The 22,593-nt window shown below is 25.0% G+C and overlaps 1 protein-coding gene across 2 annotated transcripts in view; it reads right to left on the bottom strand.

The window, feature by feature from the left end:
• Window positions 1-5,084, bottom strand: part of LOC114130574 (protein artichoke) — a 33,658-nt gene extending 28,574 nt beyond the window's left edge. For both annotated transcript variants that reach the window (XM_027995565.2, XM_027995568.2), the window contains exon 1: window positions 4,769-5,084. The gene's annotated coding sequence lies outside the window, so the exon portion shown is untranslated. The remainder of the gene's footprint in view (window positions 1-4,768) is intronic.
• Window positions 5,085-22,593: the final 17,509 nt, after the last annotated feature.

Here is a 22,593-nt window from a genome sequence, read left to right as displayed (position 1 = left end):
CGGTCGTCCTATATACATACTCAATAGCTAATGTGTACTGCAGAATGGTGGAAAGTATCTAATAATTTTACTATTCTCATCCTCGAATTAACGTCGATATATTGTATACAGTACATGTAAAATAGGTACATTATAAATGTACCTATTATAATATGTAAAAGTAAAACTAACTGTTTATTCAATCGGTCTTGTTAACGTCTATATATATTATATTAGCGTTAATATATTATATATTTTCTTTATGAATGATCTGAATTTTAAATTCACTAAATAAAAATAAATTTAAATATTATAATTTATAATATATTCTTTATTTTTCATGATGGGTTTTAGACAAATATAACATGTCAGCTATTAGTTTGAATTTCTAAATTAAAAAATTAATATTTTAAATTTAAAAATAATCGTATTAACCAAACAAACCTACCATAACAATTATTTTAATAAAAGTGACGCAAAATAAATATTATTGCATTTTTACATGATTTTTAGAGCAAAGCGGCTGGAGCTGGTGGTATGGATGTGCATTCATCGAGAGAAAAATTAATAAATTTGTATCTTTTTAAAATAATTGATAAATAATGTGAACGAATATATATTTTTAAACATAAAAATGTATACTATACAGTATACATTACAATAAAATATCATTATTCTTTTATTGTTTATAAATTTACCGCAAAAAATAAATTTTAATTTATTAGATATATAATATAATACCTATATATTTATTTGTATTAATTATATTTATGCATTATATAAAAAGAAAAAAAAAATATGAAATGTAAAGGAATTTTAAGTATCAATATTATAAATAATTATATTATATTAATACTATTGTTTACGTTCAAAAAATAAGATAAAACCTTTAATAAATGTTAACTACTTATACATAGTCTATAATATATTTAACTGTTTAAGTGTATACCTTATTATACCTACTTATTTAGATATCAGGCAACTAACTACTCAAAAAAAAGATAATAGACAACACGGGGCATATTATGGAGTATAAGGGCACATTTTATGTTTAATTATGTGTTTAATATGTGTATGATAATTATTACAGCTTCACATTTTTAAGAATATTCAGTTACTAATCGCTACTATTACATTGATTATAGTGTAACACTATTTTAATCAAAAGTGTGCGCTAGGTTAGAACAAATATAGAATCCATTTTTTTATTTGAAAGAGGAACTATTATATAGTATTGATATTAAAAATAATATGGGTGTGACATAATAGTATAAACAATTTTAAATGAATACAACTTAATCCCATTGTTAATCACGACATCGTTACATATCTTTTCTCTATTTAAATATTAGTTTCTTTATCACTCGGAAGTTTCTGTGCGAGTGAAAACCATAATTTCTGTCTCTCTTATACCTATTGTCCAAAAAGTATATATATATATATTTAGTGAAGATTAGAAACAAGAATGACGTCTCTATATTATGTTAAATATCAATAAGATAGAGTACGTCACACTAATGAATAGATATGGAATTAAATGTTTTTCATATATCTTAAATTTAACCGTATATACAATAAAAACCATAGAGTGATTAATGATTATGAAGTTAGTTTCTAAGAGATATTAAAATAGTCATTTAGAATTTAAAGTATCTATAACAATAACTAAATGTTTGAAATGATTTAGATAGATAAAAAAAAAATATCTAGCAATTTTATAATTACTTTAACAGAAAATAAAATCTCAATCAACTATTATACAATAAGAAAAACATTCTTTCATTGTTCTGTTAAGGAAACTGTTAACTTCGCATACACAATTGTATTTGTGACACCAGTCGAAACGAAACTTTCTTTATTTTATTATAACTCATAATATATAATACCTATGCTGCATTGTTCTCCAAATAATTTAAAGCTCACATAAAAAACTAACCATCTTAAATTATAATCACTGTATCAAATCTAATAGGTAGGTATAGTTGACAACATAAATGCTTCTATAAAAGTAGTCAAAATAATTATAGGTCTAATCAAATGAAACTAAAATATTTTAACTATTATCTTGCGTATTTTATAATTATTTTTATTTATACTAAAACATTTTAGATTTTCAATACATTTTTTTTCAGTATTTTTTTTTCTTAAAGATGATATAGCATATGTGTATTTTGTGTTTAAGAAAAAATAAATAAATTTGTGGCTACAATACATAATATATTATAGGGTATACGATGTACAGAATATTTGAATACATTATTATACTTTATTATGTCACCACTATATTGTAAGAATTTATAAATTTTGTTAAAATAATGAGGTCTTTAAAAATACTATAAAATTTTTTCAAAATACAATTTATTATGATAATTTTACTTACTACTTACAAAACTAAATTTATAGATAACAAGAAGATATATATTTTGTATGTATTAATACATTATATACTACAAATATCTACTGAAATACATTTCATGTATATTTCTTTGTTATTGTATAGACTATAGATTCACCAAAAGTCTTGATTCTAAGCAAACATTTTAAAATTCTACCAAATATGGTAATTACTAATTATTAGTACACTTGTTTTTACATATCATAATAATATTTAATTATCGACTACACTTCTTAATCCTCTGAAATTAAATAAGTCGATTTACAAATTTACAATAGTTACGTAGGTACCAAACTATTGAAAAACGTGACTATTGGTTGTACGAGTATATCTAAATATGGCCATTTAAATATAAGTTATGTATTCTTAATTTCAAGTTTCAATCATGGACTTTGAATCAGTATTTCAATAAGTATCTAATATCATAATTAGGGCTCATATATATTCCCTAAAATAACAAAATTATAAAAAATAACATATTTCGTAGGAAACGGTCATTAATCATGTTTTTGTATTTGTGAATAATACACGTTTTTATTGATTTATAGGTATCACAAGCAGTACCTGATAAGGAGAAGGAAATGGGAGAAGAAATTTTTTAGCTGTGTCAAAATTATTTTATACCAAAATAACAAAAATATTGTTAAAGGGTTGGTGATTAAATGGTCGGGGAGATACTTCGACGCAATTGCCACGTTGACTTATTATTATGGAAAATATATAGTACGTTTTACGTAGATTTTGAAGTTCAGCAACAACATATTTTTAAATTTTTAAAAAAGAATGTATATACATAAATGTAATAATAGTTTAATTTGAAAAATGTATAATCATTCTTAACTATAGATTATATTATAAAATTGGATGCTGTTCAATTGTTATTTGTTTTTTACTTACTAGCATAAAATAAAGACGATAACAACCAGGCGCGTACACAAAAAAATTTACAATAATCAATATTTATAAATGAATGATGATATAAATATAAACTACACAACTATTAATTTTCGGGGGAGGGGGAGGGGGAGGGGGTTGAACCCCCCAAACCCCCCTTGTATACGTGCCTGATAATAACTATAAAAACGTACAATAACTTTGAATTTTGCAAAATAAAATGATTAAAAATGATTTTATTCACTTTTGATTACTCAATATATAGTGTTGCAGTGGCGTCAAGCAGAGATAAATTAAGCTATTCGGAACATCGTAGGTTTTACAGATTTTTATTAGGTAGGTATTTAATATAGTAAGTATGATCCTATACTTTATGGTCTTTCTTCATATTATGTCCTCTGAGTCGATGTGCCCAAATTAACGATTAAAATAATTTCTCTACAATACATTATGATGTATACTTCTTATCCTATTGATATACCTAAGTAATTTAATATGCAATCCCGAATAATGAACTGTGAGTAGTTTGTTTTTTATAGAGTTTAAGAAACATAAAAATATATCAAAATATACATGTACTTTGATAGCTAATTGGCTGATACCGAAAGTTCTCTTTAGTACTTAGTAGTAATTAATGAACATAGTCTTTGGTACATTCTACATGGAATAAGGATTTTTGAACGTGTTTACTGTTTAAATACAATTGTAGATCATGTGAGCACGATTTCATTGATCGGTATGAGCGCGGTTAGGTTCATATACGCTAAGTGGCTGATTAATATATAAATTATATATATTTATTTATACATAAATATCACTTCCCAAACGAGCTCTATTATAAAATGTTTTAAATTTTTATTTATAGCTTTTAAGTTTTAATATAGATGTACCTATCTGTTATATATCATATTGTTTATATTATAATTATTCGCTTAATAGCTCAAACATTTAAATAGTGTCGTTACAATTTCGTTCGTTCATGTCAACATAGTAGGTACTTACACAATTATAGTAATATTATAAATAATACCTAATAAGTTAATAAGTATAGGTGCCTATTAAAAAATATCGTGTACGGCATACCTATACACAAAGTTAAACAAAATGTATATTTTATATTTAACATAAATATTACTCCATAGTATAATCTTCAACAATATTTACACATGAACATATAATAGTATTGCGTAGGTAGGTATTACCTACTGTAGAGTTAAAATGAGTTTTCGCCGGTATATATATATACTTAATTACGCATATTTTATACATAATCTACGTACAAAGCATATGCAATCTCCACAACAGTAAATTAAAATACCTAATACTATATAAATCGTTAGAAAAACAAAATGTATATCATATAATATTATGTATATGATATGTTTAATTATACTCGTAAATATTTATGGGTCCCTATATAAACACTAATACCACTACCCATTTGTACCCAAGAAGTAATCGAAAAATTGTGTAAGTAAATAAAATTGTATTTCAGTTTACCTGATACGGCATGATGGTCTTGGTCGTCTATCGAATTTATCAGTTACTTTACCATTCGATATGAGTAATCTACAAACAGACAAACAGTAGATATTTGTTGGAAACCGCGAATCACCGACAGATCGTACGTTTTCCAAAATTGAATATCTGATGTGTTTATTGTAATAATAAAAAGTATTCAGTTCACAGGTGCGTGTATGTTTGCGAACGATAATCGGGCGTTTTGAAATCGGGAAAAAACTGCCTAATTCGTTTTTCGGTAGCCACAACAGCGCGTGTCAGAAGTCGTATACAAACACACGCCAAACACTGGCACGCGACTGAATTTTTTACATCGTTTAATATAATATAGGAGCCCATCTTTCCACCATGCTTCAGTGGACCATGAAAGATTTCCCTACTACGCGACGGGCTGCTCTAGTTTTCAGTAGCATTACTCCGAGTGATAACCGGATTTCGGCTGATATAAATATAATGAGGAAGACTACGCGAAAATGTCTTCGAATAATAATAATAACAATAATAACAATAATGATGACAAAAACAATATGACACGTGTTATATGTACATACGTCGCATATTATTATAGTTACAGCTATATAATATAATAAATTATGATATTATATAGGACAATAAAAACGCACAACACAATAGTAGCCACACATTTAAACATGCCTATTGAGAGTATTCCACATATTATTATATATTCTCGGAGCATTGTTTTTTCTCATACAATTGTTCGGGATGAATTCGATAACATTATAATATTATTATCAACAAGCGTCGAGCTACAGCGGACGCGTACCTACGTGTCGTGATGTGTGGAACGATTAAATTAACGATAATTAGACAGTGAAGGAAATTCCGAGGATGGACAATTTGGAAATTTACAATCTACGCATACTGCATTAATGGTATTTATGATATAATGTCCGGAAAACATACAAGTAGGTAAAATTTATCATACATAACGCTTGCAGTACATAACCTGAATAATGTAACACGCTGATTTAATTATAATTACAAAAATATAAGAATACCTAGTACCTACCTAATACTTATATTAAGGCCTCCGCGAAGTTGCAAGACAGCAATTATCATCAACATTATTTAGAAGCTTAGGCTTTTAACCTAACTCCTCATCTGACAAATAAAAACTTGTGCTTCTTATTGTTTAAATTTTAAATTCTAAGCGTACGGTTTACAATGATTATGTGCGTGGTTTTTTGTGTCTAACAGAACTCTTAAGTAAAAATATTTTAAACTTACACTTTAACGATGGTTTCTGATAGAAAACTTGAACTATTTGATATTTTAGAAATGCCCGGTAATATTCTAAATGATAGAAAATACATTAAAAAAATTACAAAAACAAGAACTTTTACGCAACACAAATTGTTGACTTTATTTTAGTTTTAGATCTCAATCAATTCCTAGAACTATTAAATCTGATTGTTACTTAAATTATCATTTTTCGACTTAATGGAACTTTTAAAATGTTTAAGCTAAATTTAAGCTTTATTCATTCAAATACCTACCTAACTTGAAATTTTCAAATTTCTTATTTTTTTTTTTTTTTTTATTATTTTTTATTATTAACTCAGTTAAGAAGTTTGAAAATGATCTCACATGAGTTGTTCTTATAGCAATTTAAAAACACAACAATAATTTTTTTACGCGTATGAAGTTTTAAACTAAAAATCTATATTTTAAATTGGAAACGAAGGATAACGATTTTAATTAGGTATTATTTTTTTACCTATAGTTTAAAAATATTTGTGAAATCTTTATGGAATTTTATGGATTTTGGTATTATATTTTAGTATATTCAAAGTACGTACCTAAGGCTTATTTTAACACAAGGTGTCGTAACTTGTAAGTATCTGTTATTGAAAACCCAAAAATCTAAAATATATATTGTCAATTAATTTTTTTTATATATAAATATATGTATACATTTGAACTTTAAAGTTAAAATTTTAACGAAATCGGTTACCAATTTAAATGAAGAATAAATTTTTAGCTATTTTGCTCATACTTCAAAAATATTTGTACTTGATTCTTGTAAGTATATTGATATATTTACCTATATTTTACTATACACAACGACAGTTTAAAAATATTAAACCTATTGATAATTTGTACCAACAATACGTTTTGTGGATTCAGAAGTTAATAAAAAATAAATAAATATATAGGTATACATAAAAATAATATAATATAGTACTATAATAATATTATAATAATAATAACAATAATATAATAATATTTGTTTATATAAATACATATTATGTTTATTATTTTAATAAAAAATAATATATTATCGATGTTTACGACATAAATTTATTTAACCTACTGTATCAGTAGTAGTAAAATAAATTATTATAATATAAATAAAAATATGTATAGTATAAAGTATTCTTAGTTATATAGACTGAAGGTGTTAGACTATTTCTAGAATTACTTTTCGTACTATTATACCGAACCCAAATATTTATTATAGAATTTAGATTTAACAAGTCTATTATTGTGATCTACATCCTACTTAATGAAGAGCACATACTGTACAGTTAGCAGAGCATATTTCTCTATCTATTTGACCGTTTTTTCGATTTATGTTAATACATTTTTATTTTTAAGTCATGAACCTTGAAAATTTAGTACAAAGTCCCTCATAGTATATTGTTCTGATATCAATGTTTAGATACAGCCATATATAGGTACTTAAACACAATTTTTTCTATGTATTTTAAATTATTCTTTTGGAAATTTAGGGTATTTAAATGGAAAATAACAATTTATCCTTTAACGATATTTTAATTATATTTTTGTAATAATTAAGTAATTATCGTAGTACTTAAAATAGTTAAAACTTTTCGTTACTACTTATATTATTGTTTACTATAGACGACGACATTACAAAAATATTTACGCTATTAAGTCGATAGGTAATACTTATAGATACTTACAGATAAGTACCAAAAATCAATTATACCTATTCTATGGTACGTCATTACAGACTTATAATTATATATGTATGATACCTATAGGTGATTTTTAATTGTTTTTGAAAAAAACGTAAGTCAACCTGCCGGTAACCATATTAGTATCTAATATTCACAGTGCTGTAAGCCAGTAAAGAATACTTGTTTTGTTCATTAAAATCTTCTATTAATACTACTTAAAAAATATTTAGAATGTTTTTAAATACTTTTGGTTATTATTTTGTAGGTTTGTAATTAAAGTAAGATATTTACTAGTATATGGTAATTAATAATTTATATTTATATATTATTTTATTAAATAATAGCTTATTCCAATTCAGAAATATTATATATTTAAAGTTATTGACCGTTATGTTATTATTATTTTTTTTTTTTTTGTAATAGTTGCTCCAGTATAATATTTTTCAGAAAAAAAAAACCAAAAGTATTCAATGCTTAAAAATATATTTGAACACTTTTATTCAAATACTTCAACTTCAAGACACTGGTAATAAGATAATAGTAATATAATAAATTATAAAATATCCTTAGAAATATAGGCGACACACTACATCCGCTCAAAATCGTCTTTCGTCTATCTCACTGAATTCATATTTTACACATCTGTTACAGTGACCTACTCAATGATAAGTTACACTTGAAACCTATTATACACTAAAGCTACTTTCTCGAATGTTTTTGTTGAAAATATAGTTTTTAATATTCACTACTGAACATTGAAAAATTCATAAAATTTAATTTCTTTTTCACTTAATATTTTTGTGGACAATTTGTTAACAACCTGCTTCAAAACATTATAAATTAAAATATATTTTAATTTTTAAGATCACAAAAATGGAAATACCTAAATATTTGTCAAGCATATATTTTTATTTCATTCATAAATTGGATTTCAATATTTTAATAAAATATTGATACTCTACTACTATAATATGTATCTGATGTATAATCGTTGGATGGTAAACACACTAATAATTATTTATGATTGTTTACTACTCAAATAACGTAAAGTAGTTTCTGCTGGAGCCGAATGAGCGAATAGCCTATTTAATCCTTTAAAACTATACGTTTGCAGCCTTGAGGAGATTAAGGCGCTTTTTGTAGCTGTTGTTTAAGGGGCACAATTTAGGCAATCTCGAATCTCGTTTTTAACACTTGTGAGCTATGTGTTAGTTGTAAATGATTATTAATGTGATTTAATATGTAGTTCAATATGTAATCTATAATATACGTACGCTTTTTTTTTTTTTTAGTTAAGTAAATTTACGACCATAAATAATGCCATTAAGCTGGCAAATATAAAATCAATTTTAGTAATCCAATTTTAATTTTACATAAAAATTTAAATTTATTAGCCTCTTTTCTTTGTTTCCTATGAGATTTTTGAGATTTTGAACAGTTTTTGCAGTTAAGTTCCAGGTGAATTTATATAATTTACATATAATTTTTTTCTACAAAACATAGAAAAGTAACTAACAAATTAAAATTATTTTTTAAAAAGGGCAGCAACAAGTACATTTAATTTTTTGCAGATTATTAATCTAAATGCATCCAATATCCAAGATTCATTCACTTAGAACCCTCCAACGAAATATTAACTCGGTTAATGCATTGAGATTCATAGAAGAATAATATAAAGTAGTAGGTCACTATAATTTATGTATTAAATTCGAATCCAATGAGAGGTATCATTGTATACGAAAAACGATTCTGAACAAAGATGCTTTGACAGCCTAGGATATAATTTCCAGTGGTTGGTGAAAAATGCGTTTTATATTTTAATGGCCTGAATACACCAAAATTTAAGTTCTTATATATAATTATTGTAAGCCAAACTTATGGAAAATCGTGTATTAAATTTTCAACTCTTAGCTACTTATACAAAAGTTTTTTATGAATTATACCTACAAAATAATTTGCAAATATTCATGATATCGATGAATGTTTGTCAATATTTAAACTTCAAATGCTAATAAAAAAATTGTGCTTATGTAGTCTTATAATTTTTAAATCACTATAAGAATAACTTACGAGGAACTTTGTATTAAATTTTCATTTAAAAATTATTTTAAAGTATTTATAAAAAAAAAAAAATAAACAAAAAAAGAAATTTCAAATGCTTATAAACAAGGCTGGGCAAGTTAATGATTTTTTTTAACTTAGTTAAGTTAAGTTAATATGCATCAATAAGGAAAAATTAAAAGTTAATAAAATTTTTGGTTAACTCAGTTAAGTTAAAAGTTTATACATATATTTTTTTAATTTTTTAATAAGTTAAAAGTTAAAAAAAAGTTATTTTTTTATATGTTAGCGTTAGGTTAGGTTTATTTATAATTTAATTATTTATAAAATAACGTAACTTAGATTTTATTAAAAATAACTCGTTATTTATTAAGTTAATATCAATAAACATCAATTAAGTTAAAAATTAAGTTAATGAAAATTAAATTCAAAAAAGTTAAGTTAAAAAGTTAAAATTAACTTAACTTTAACTTTTTAACTCGTTTATGCCCAGGCTTGCTTATAAATAGTATTAAAATAAGCAAAATATTTTGAAAATTAAATCATGTAAAGAAAATTTTAGTCTAAATTACTTACTAAGCACTAAATTTTCAAGTATCTATGATTTATACTTTTTGAATTATAACAAATATTTAATTTTGTTAAAAGATAAATAGTTATCGTTACGTGATTTCGTAAACATTTAAAATTCAAACGCATTTAAAATTTTTGATACTATAATGTTTCGAGTTTTCTCTATAGCTTGAAGGAAAATTTATGAAAAACTTAGTGTTGAATTTCTTAACCTTACATATAAATACAAACAATTTTATGATTTTTCAACAACAAATTTACTTGCAATTATTCGTGATTTTGACATATTTCATAAAAATTTGAACAATAAACGCTTATAAAAAAAAAGTTGTGATTAACGATGTTTTTTAACTACGACTCATAAGGAACCTTGTATTAAATTTTCAAGTTTTTTTGGATACCAAAAATTTTTTTTATTGACACTTAGTCACTAATCACTATCGTCACGGTTTAAAGTCAACTCTTAGATTATACTATTTATTATAAATAGTCTATGTTTGTACAATGATTATACTTATTATTATCTAAAATTCCAAACTCATCAACTCTCAGACTAAGAAATACAACTACGACATCACAAATAAAAATTATCTGCAATTAGTTATAATATCAAACAATAATACCGATTTAAATTTTGTACTTATTACTATATACTGTAATATATTGATAATAAGTTAATTAAAATTATGAATGATAAATAAATAAAATATTAATAATATTAATTTGTTTTATTGATATTATTAATTATAATTCGATACCCAGATTATTGAGGTTGAATAACGGAATTACTCTAGTAGTATCCACTCTAGACATTTTATAAATTAATACCAATAATTAGATGTCGATATAGCTCCTTCAATTATTAACATATTTATGTAAACGACCAACATTCATTAACGAATCATATTTTCAAAATTATAACTTACCATTTGAATTTTAAAAGTTACCATTCGAACCTCCTCAACCTAATTAATAAAAAAATATATTTAATATCAATATTATTTTAATAAGTTAATTCAAAAAGGTTTCCATATGAGCTCGTGTACACAGATACGGCTATAAATTATTAAACTATTAAAATTATATATATTTTATTATTATTTTAGATTCACTGGTTTACTATATGCAGACCGATGATTTCTAAAATGGTTTGGTGTACAATTCTAACTTGTTCGGCATAATGGACATTTCAGATTTATCAAAAAACCACCCATGTTACATTGTTGAACGAAAAAGATTCCAGGATTTTTTTACGAGACAAAAGGTGCTATTATAATAGAGTTTTGTGCGAAATCCTATATGCATAAATGGTAAAGAGAATTTCAAGGGAAAATAAATCATTGGACATGTTGTCAAAAACCACAGAGCTTTCGAGATCATACACGGTATCATACATTTTTTTGTTTATGTATAAGGGGCCGGCCGCCAAAATGCATTCCGCCCACAGGCCACCCTCCGCCCCGGATATATACTATATATATTTAATATCATATACTTATAACCTATTATTGTTACTAAGTTTTAAGTAAATATAAACTTACTGTTGAATGGAGTGAATATGTCTGTGGTATAATTAAGCAATAGTTTGAAATTTATCTAAATATTTTTAAATAACATTACTTATAGAAAAATATAATTATGCTATACGTAACTATTTAAATTTTTCACGGATCATATTTTCAAATATAAATAAAATAACTAAAATAATTATTCTTCGTTTTTATGTATAATATCATTAAAATACATCTTAAATAATTTTAAATTGTAGTAACGCTTTATTGTAAATTAAGTGTAGAGTGGATTACCTACTGTAATGGGTTTGTTAAATTTGAATTCAATGATTTATCATATAATACGAAAAACGATTTTGAGCGAAGACGATATGTGAGTCTATATAACCAAGTTTCATTTAGTGTAATTACTATTAATGTCATTCATTTTACTACCTACTAGTAACTAGTATCTAGTGTAATACTAATGTCTAATAATAATAATCCATTTCTACTAACATTGGAACAAGTAAAATCATTAGTAGAAAAATTAAATTAAACATTGATAATTTCGTTCATATTATTACAAATAAAAAGAGTAGGTATGAAAAAATTATTTGTATGAAGGGGGAACAAATACTCGTAAAATGCTATGAGTTAGACATATTTTATTATATTTTAGATTCTGAACGAAGTGATGAATGTATTGATTTTACAATGATGTGTGTTTTTTTTGTTTTTTTTTTTTGTGTCTGTGTACAGCATAACTAGTCGAAATAATGCTCCAATTTCAAACTATGGGGGTGGTTTTCAATGTAAAAGTGAAGGTAAAAAGTTAACATTTTCCAACAGTTTTCAAAAAAATCGAGAAAAACAAAAAAAAAATGACGGAAAAACGGCAATTTTTACGCAAAATCAGTTTTCGACCAAATCGATTTTTTTTTTATGGTTGTAATTCAAAAACTAATCACTGAAAATACTTGAAATTTTCACCAAATGTTAATGTCAGTCTATATATAGTTAAATTTTCAAAGAATTTTGACTTTTTTTGAACTATTTATAGACAATTGAAATTTTCAATTTTTCTAAGTATTTTTTTTTTAAATAACGATAAAAAATTTTTGGCTGACCAGAAAATCTTGAAAATTTAATACAAGGTTTCTTATAAGTTGTTCTTAAAGTGATAAAAAAAAATCCAAAATCGTTAGTCACAATTTTTTTTTATGAGTGCTTAAAGTTCGAGTTTATACGAAATATGTCAAAATTGCGAACATTTATAAATAAGTAATTTTGTGGTTGGAAAATCGTAAAAATTTTTTCTTTTATAACTAAGTTTTGAAAATTTGGTACAAGATTCTCCATAAATTTTTCTTCAAATATCTGTAAAAAAAACTACCGGATTCAGACAAAAAATTTTTATGAGTGTCTGAAATTTAAATTTTTACAAAACCGCGTTAAATAACGGTTTAGCCTCAAACGATTTTTGATATTTGTTGTTATTCAAATAGTATAAGTCGTAAATACTTAAAAATTTTACCAATTATTTAGATTGTCATTTTCTTTACGTGATTTGATTTTCAAAATGTTTTGACTTTTTTTGAGCTATTTATAGACAAATGAAATTTTCAATTTTCCTAAGAATTTTTTTTTGAAGTATCGATAAATTTTTTTTGTCCCCATCAAAATACTTGAAAATTGTATACAAAGTTCCTCATATGTTATTCTTAAAGTGATTTAAAAATTATAAGAATACATAAGCACAATTTTTTTTATTAGCATTTAAAGTTCAAATTTTGACGAAAATTCGTCAAAATTATGAATATTTGCAAATTATTTTGTAGGTATAATTCATAAAAATGTTTGTATAGGTAGCTAAGAGTTGAAAATTTAATACAAGATTTTTCATAAGTTTAGCTTACAATAATTATAAAAGAACTTAAATTTTGGTGTATTCAGGGCATTAAAACGTAAACCACCTTTTTCACCAACAACTGGAAATTATATCCTATAGGCTGACAAATCATCTTCGTTCAGAATCGTTTTTCGTATACAATGATACCTATCATGGCATTCAAATTTAACCTACCCTAGTCCGAGGTCCACCCCACCCCCTAATGTACAGCAGAACGGTACCCACTTACCCGCTTTTTTTACATACTTATTTCACACTTTTTTTTAATAGTTGGATAATTATGCATGACATTATAAAATAACTACAGTTGAACTAAAAACCATGAGCGTGTTTGGTAGTTCCCAGACTGCCGGCTGGTGAAACAAAAAAAACTCATTTCAAATCTTGAACTGTTGTCATTCAATCAAATGATATTTGAATAAATTGGATAAAATTAAACATTTAGTCAAAAAAAAATCATAAATTTATTAAAATACAAGAAGAATAAGCGAAAATTTAGAATCGACGTGTATAGATATCACAGACCATATTATAAAAGCTGAAGCATTATTACAATGTATTCGATAAACTATAAACGAGTTAAAAAATAATAATAATCCCAGATAATCCAAGCTATACATACTCAATATATTGTAATAATACAGTATTTACGTCGTAGGCATATATGTAATCAAATCAGTCATTTTACTAAATACCTAGGGATATAGTCAAAGAATTTAATTTTTTATGCAATTTCACTATCTGCCAGACATTTAGTCAGGAAAATAATAAAAATGAAACATTTTGTATATTTTAAAAATTTAACCAACTACCTATATTTTCTACTAATTATTTATTGCTATTTTATATAAAATGAAAACTATGTATTATTTGTTAATATGTAAAACACGTAGGTGTATGAAATATGTTTTATTTCGTGTCCATCAGTACTATTGTTTAAAGACTTAAATCATAAATATATATAGCCATATAGGTAATTACTAATTACTAATTAGGTATACAGACGTAGATGATAGTACGAGTACCCATAAGTAGTGAGTACTATGTGTTCTTATTAAGGGGATTAGTGACGGTGATTTCCTGTCTTTGTCTAACACCGCGCAACATAAGAATTCAGACGTGTTTTTTGTCCAACGTACCGATCGATACAGTAAAGCGATAGGAATTCTGAAAACAGATTTGAATTTGTCGTCATGTCTACTAGAGAACAGCCAGTAAACATTTTTGATATTAAATTTAACTTTTTAAACAATTGAAATTTGACAATTTTTTTTTACTATTCGTTTGGGATTTTGGAAGATTATATCAAAAATGTGGACTGATCGTTCTTAAGTAGACTATTAGCGAATTTCAAATTTTGATTTTAGAATTCTTATCGCTTTACTGTATCAATCGGTACGTCGGACAAAAAAACACGTCTGAATTCTTATGTTGCGCATGTGTTAGATAAAGACAGGTAATCACCGTCACCAATCCCTTTAAATAAAAATAAAAATTCCATTGATTTTACCTTGGAAAATTATTATAAGTATCTACGTAGTTGTGTGAAAACCTTATCTATATTGAGTTGTGAGTTACCTATATTTAAAATATATATATATATATTCAATAAGTAATAAATAAAAATTAACAAAAATGTATAATAATTATAATATAACCTTTTTAATAATTTTTTATATTCGTACTATCACATATAATTAATAATTAATAATAATTACCTATAAATATTTACAATTTAAATTTGAGTACCTAATATTATAATATGTTATTTTTTAAAAGTGTATTTAATTATATTTATATAATTATATTTATTTTATGATTATTTATATTTAATATTAGCGAATGCATTTAAGATACTACGGTTTTGCCCTTACGATAAAAATCAGTATACGGGTTTGCAAAATGAGGTTAGTCATAATTAGGTTTGCCCGGTCAAAAGCCGAAATATGACATTTTACCCAAGGATTGTGGGCAGTTCGCGTTTTGCCCGGATATTTCTGAGGTTTGCCCGATATCGACTTTTGCCCGTAACATATATATATCATTATAAATTATATTTAATTATACATATTTATTAGTTGACATTTAGACTCTGAAGTACAAATACAAATTAAATACATTTTAATATACTTTTAATTATATGACATTTAGAATTAAAATAAAACAAATAAAATAAAATACATTTATCAATGCAATTAAATACTACAATCAATACATTAAATACCAGATAGTAATTACTAATTAGTAAAAATGTCATAGATACAACGAAAAAAATGTTTTGTAAGATGCCGAAATTGAATTATAATTACCTACTTGTTGAAAATTAAAGAATAATACTCCAGAAGGCGATAGCCAACATAATTTTTTTTTTGCATTTACAGTCTTGAGTACAATAACTTAAAGTGATTAAACATTTTTTCTTTATTTTAATTAGATACTAAACATATCATTACATTTATATCTTAAAATGTTTGAAGAAAATGAATCATGACCAATTACAGTTTTAATTTAAATTAATGGACTAAATAAAAATTAAATTAACGAAGAAAACCCATTGAATTGTGATGAAAAAGCTAATTTAAAATAAGTCTATAATTATTTCAAATTTTTATTTTTTATTATTAATATTTATAGTAACATAAAAACCATAGGCTTAACTTGGGAAATTTTTATGGGGGGGGGGGGGGGCAAACTTTATTTTATGTCAATATACCTTATACTTAAAGATACTTAGAGACTAAATAAACCCAATAAATACATTTTGCAAAATATCAAAGGGACAGTTGTCCCCTCTCGCCCCCTCCCCAGTTTACGCCAATGATAGAAACCCTAGACCATAATTAATTTCAAAATCTTCAAAATATATAAATAATGTAAAATATGTTTTGAGAAATTTTCTTTTAATTTACTTCACTATGATTTAAATAAATAAAACCACTAGTACACTTTTTTGAACCACATTCCAAATGTTTCATATATTTAATTATTGTTTCAAACAAATTTTGAGGACAGATCTCAGAAGAATAAAAGATATTTGAAACATTTTTAGCTCAAATATAATCTGATATTCTATAATTTTATCATTCAATTTACACCCAATATCTACCATCCTAGTACAACAATTTTCTGCCTTTGATACTTATAGAAAATAATCTTCATCAAAAAACATTGTTTTAATTATTTTTATAATAATAACTAATTTATATCATATTATTTTAAGTACCTAGTGGGAATTGATTTTAGGCAATATATACAAATAAACACTATATATATAACTATTAAATCAAGAAGTAATATTTAATAACTAATATTGGTACAAGTGTATAACTATGTTAATAATATAAAAATATAATATTTTTTAATAAGAAAAATTGTATAATTTAAATATCTACCTACATCCTTAAAATTATATTTATAATATAATTATATTGTTAAGATATAGGTAGGTACCTGATTATCATGATACCAATACATCATTCAATATATTATAATATAATGCTAGTAAGTATACAAATAATAATATATATTATTATATTCTCATGATTATACTAGTAACATTAAAATAATCTCGTAAGGATGTGAACCTCCATTTACAATTAAACTATATATTTACATTGCCATATGTTAATCAATTAATAGTCTTATTAAATATTAAATTGTAGATAGCATTAGAAATATCATCTCTGAATGTGTAAATAACAAAGGTACAAAGTATCAAGATAAAATACAATTTATAAATCGTATCAATATAATATACTCTAAAACAATTAATACAATTCAATATTATTTTATTGTTATTATTACATTGATATGATTTACATTTTATCTTGATACTTTGTACCTTTGTTATTTACACATTCATAAATGATATTTCTAATGCTACCTACAATTTAATATTTAATAAGACTATTTGATTAAAATAATATGGCAATGTAAATATTATATAGTTTATTTGTAAATGGAGGTTCACATCTTTACGAGATTATTTTCGTTAAATACCTAGTATAACCATGAGATTATGAGAATATAATATTTAATATTATTTATATATACCTACTAGCATTATATTATACCTAATGTTTGATATCAATACCTATATCATATTATGATATATTGGTATCATGACATACTTGTACACTTCTATCAACCAAAAGTTACAAATCTCTTATAAGTTATAAATATTATTTAAAATAATTATTATACATAACAACTAATTAGAAATAAAAATAAAAACTCACAACTTTGAGTTACTAAGGGGCTTAGAGTTAGGCCGTCTCAAAAGCTGAAAAGCACTAGCACAATCTTAATGCTGATAAAATATAATCAGTCCAATAATCATCGATATCAAACAATAATAATTGCCCAACGTCCGCAATAGTTGTAAAAAAAATAATATTTGGAAATTTGTTCACAATTCGTATGTTACATTATTGGATTTCGTCCTTTTTATTACTTTGACCGAAACTAATAAATGCCGGTCTGGAAAACGGGACAGACTTATGAAATAGTATAGTATAGGTCAGGGGTGGCCAAACTTTTTTTGGTCTAAAAATATACTTCACATTTGAGGATCGACTTCCATAAAAAATTATTCAGATAAAACTTATCGAAAATTTGTTCTCTACAACCTCGATTAATTTTCGTGCGAGTGTCCCAAAAAATAAATTCCAACATGATCGACTTTGAAATTGTCCTCGATCGACCGTTTGGCCGCCCTTGGTAGAGGTATTAGGTACCTACGAGCTACGAGACGCCTGGCCAATCTAAATTAATATTTCTATCTAAACTTATTTAGTTAGTAATTTAGTATTTTTCTCATACTAAGAATCTAGTTTAAAAAATAGTTTGATTTACAACTTTAAAGATGGTTTTGAATAGAAAATTGAAAATAATTTGTAACTTAGGAAAGATAAAAGTTTTAAAAATTATGACTATTTTTCTTTTCCTAGTACCTAGGTACCAACTTTTTATGTAAATCCAGTTGTTACCAAAATCGATTTTGTATTTTTGGTATAATTCGAGAATTTTCAACCGTAGAAACTTTAAATTTTCACTAAATAGTTAAATGATCTATTTCTACACATAATATAATTTAAAAAATATTTTGACTCTTTTTAACTATAAATAGATAATTGAATTTTCAATCGTTTTTGGTAATTTAATACAAGGTTCTTAATAAGTTGCAGTTTATTTCCCAATTAAAAATATCGAAAATGTATAGTTACAAATTACAATATTTTTTTAAGTATTTAAAATAAGAGCTTAGAGAATCCATGGTCTATTCTAAAGATTTTCGCGACAGTGCATTAAATTCCTTCTACCCCTTTCTCACAGGTCACATTTATAACTCTTCTCTTATTTCTTAGCTATAAAAAAATTTAATTCTTTATATAAATACCATACTAAAAATATAATTATATAACAATTTATATAACTACTAATAAACGTTGCAAAAATAAATATATTTTGACCAAAAAATGTATTATTATTGCAGCTTACTTTGAAATATGAAAAATATTAAAGTCAAATAGGTAAATGATTAAAATCCAATTGGACCATCTCACAAAACTGTGCATACATTTCACATATTATAAGTATTTACTATTTAGTATACTATATAAGTACTTACCAGTTACCAAAATATGCCTGTATATTTAAATAATATAATAACTACGCTAGATATTAGGTACATTTTCAAACTGATATTGTACTTTATATATGAATACAATATACCAGTAACATGAGCAGAAAGCCGACGATTTGTAAAATAATTATTGGTGGAATTATTGGAATTGAATTAAAAGAAACCAAGACCCGCTAGGTACCTATTATATAATGTTATATTTATAACGCATATAAATACTAAATAGTGTGTTATACAATATACATAATACTAAATCATACGACTTACAAGTACATGGGAACTAGGTCTATTTTCGGTGTAAGAAAGTATCGATAAAGTAGGTAATCGACTTCCGAAAAATAATCTTTAAAATAATACATATTATAATTGGTAAAATAATTTAACATGTAATATTTAAAATTTGAAAATCACTTCACTAAAATACATAATTTCCGCAAAATTATGACATTGATGGTTTTTGATATTTAAAAAATATAATTTTCTAGCCATTTCGCCAACCTCCTCATCCATAATATTCTCGTTATAACATTAGCAACAACATAAAAATGTATTTTCAACCTTATTATGCCTTACAATATACTATGTTAAATTCATTACATTTTAAGTTACAAATTAGGTATGTTGTAGTTAGGAATTCAAATATTTTCATCTGTTTATATATAAGTTTTGAAAATGTAATACAAGATGTTTTAAAAGTTTTGAAACCTATGTTAAAATAAAATTATTGTAGTCAAATTAACTTTTTATGACTTTTTGAAATTTAATTTTTACAATTGGATAAACAATAATAAATTATTATCTCATTAGATATGAAAAAAATTGTTATTAGTATTGGATATTTTAATAGTACCTATTATAAATTTATAAATAAAATCTCTTAAAAATTGATTTTTGAATAGGTATTTTAAAATAAATATTTAAATACCTACATATTATTATAATATTATAGATAAAATTTATTTAAAAATTGTTCTGATTAATAAAATTTCTATCTTTGTAATTGCATAGATGTTTTCGAACGGGAAAACATTTCTATTGTCGGATAGAATAGACTTGCCTGTATGCAAAAAATGAACGTTCCACGTCAACAGATTTTATGAGAGCGCACTTGAATATTTTCAATACAGCAACTTGGGTAGTCACATTTCTTTTGATCGTTTTAAAATGCTTTTATTAAAATGTATTCGTAAATCACTTTAATATGCAACATTTTTTATGACAGATAGCTACACAAATAGTATTACTATGCTCAAAACATATTTTGTAATTATCATTCAACATTTTATTAAATACATGTTGAACATTTACCATAAATTGTTAAAAATTGTTGAATACCTATGCGTTAATATAGGTACTCAGGCTCAACTCAGCTACAACTCATCATTAGTCAAATCTATTTAAAGAGTACAAAATAGGTACTATTTATCTATATAATAAATGTATTAATAGGTCAAACGACTTGTACACCGCTGTGCCACTGCATGGTAAAACAATTGTATGGAAAAAACACAGATTATAATATTGAGTATAAGTTTTTATTAAAAATTAAATTTATATATATATATTTGTAAATAATTACATGTAATGATGTAAAGGTTATGCTAGAATAATTCGATTTGAAAATCGATATTATAATACATTATATTCTACTACTACTGTCTACTACTAACAATAATAATAATATGATAATAATATGATGATATGTTAATTTAAAATTGAAATATTACATTGTTTTAAATAATGGTAAGTTCAAGTAGTAATGTTCAAATTCGATAAATTACGCTATCAAGAAAAAAAAAATAACATCATTGTTTTTGCCACAAATAAAATTTAAGTCCAACAAATTCATTAATAATAATAGCATTCTACTACAGAAATAAAAATAATAATAATAACAAAAAATTTACCTATGTATAATTACTATTAGATATTCGTTTTTTCCACGTTATTTTCGGTATAATATATCGATATTATAAGTTTTCGAAACACCACTTTTTCAATGCGAAAACTTTGTATAGAGACTGTAGAGTGTATTGGTTAGGATTTAAATCTCAATGAAAAATACAGCATGATGTTGATGATGATGATGTATTACGATCTTCACAGCTGGATCAATTGACCCAATTGCAGGCAACCGAGCCGCTTGGTAGGTATTTACAACGTTTACGTGAAGTATAAATTCAAAGATTATCCCTTGTTTTTGCTCTCCTTTGGCATGATCAAATTTTAACGAGTTCAAAATCCTACCCAACTCTTCATATATTACGTCATCATATAGTCGAGAAGAATATGGTTATAGTTTTGCTGCAGCCACTTGTTGATCGAACGGGTTTTACTGTTTTGTTTTCGGAGAATCTGACGAATGTTTGAATATCCAGGGTTGAACCACCCATGTATTTACATCGATTATAGATAGCTCTTTTATCATCATATTATATTATATTATTATATTATCATATTATGTTATATTACTCGATATCGACGATTTCCGGTGACGAAGACGGCGGCGGCGGCGGCGACGGCAATGGCAACGGCAACGGAAATGGCAACGGAGATGGAAGCGGCAATGGCAACGACGACGCTGACAACGGTGAAGACATATTTAATATCTACGTCTATTTTACGTCTATACTCGTTGCTTGCGAAAGGTTAACTAGGCTTGTCAGTAGTATGAAATAAGCGATTCTAATCCTTAATCCCTACTCACTCATCCGCCACCGCCGTCGATTCAAGCACCTACTCCCCACTCCAACTAATTTTGTTTTTCGACTTTAACCTTAATAGATAATTGTTGACCTATGTAAAATGTTAAATTTAATTTAATAATGTGGTCATTATAGTGGTTCTCAACCTTTTTTGTTTCATGTCACCTTTATCCTCTATAAAATTAAATACTGCGTCACCCTAAACTCAAAATGATAAATAATTTTAGCTGTATATTAAAAAACTATAATTTTATTTAAAAAAAAAAAAATGTAGTACTCAAAAAAAAAGTTCAAAACGTTAAACTTTAAATTAATATTCGCATATTATGTGGTCTATGTGTCTAACTATCCAACAAAAAAATGCAATAAAATGTACGTACATTTCACTCGTTAACCCCATACACCCTAATTCTATTAGTTTCTAAGTAGTAATTATCAAAGCATTATATCTATATTCTATATATAAATACAAAT

This window comes from Aphis gossypii, chromosome X (assembly GCF_020184175.1).
Source record: "Aphis gossypii isolate Hap1 chromosome X, ASM2018417v2, whole genome shotgun sequence".
Lineage (NCBI taxonomy): Eukaryota > Metazoa > Arthropoda > Insecta > Hemiptera > Aphididae > Aphis > Aphis gossypii.
This window is presented reverse-complemented; position numbering and strand designations above follow the sequence as displayed.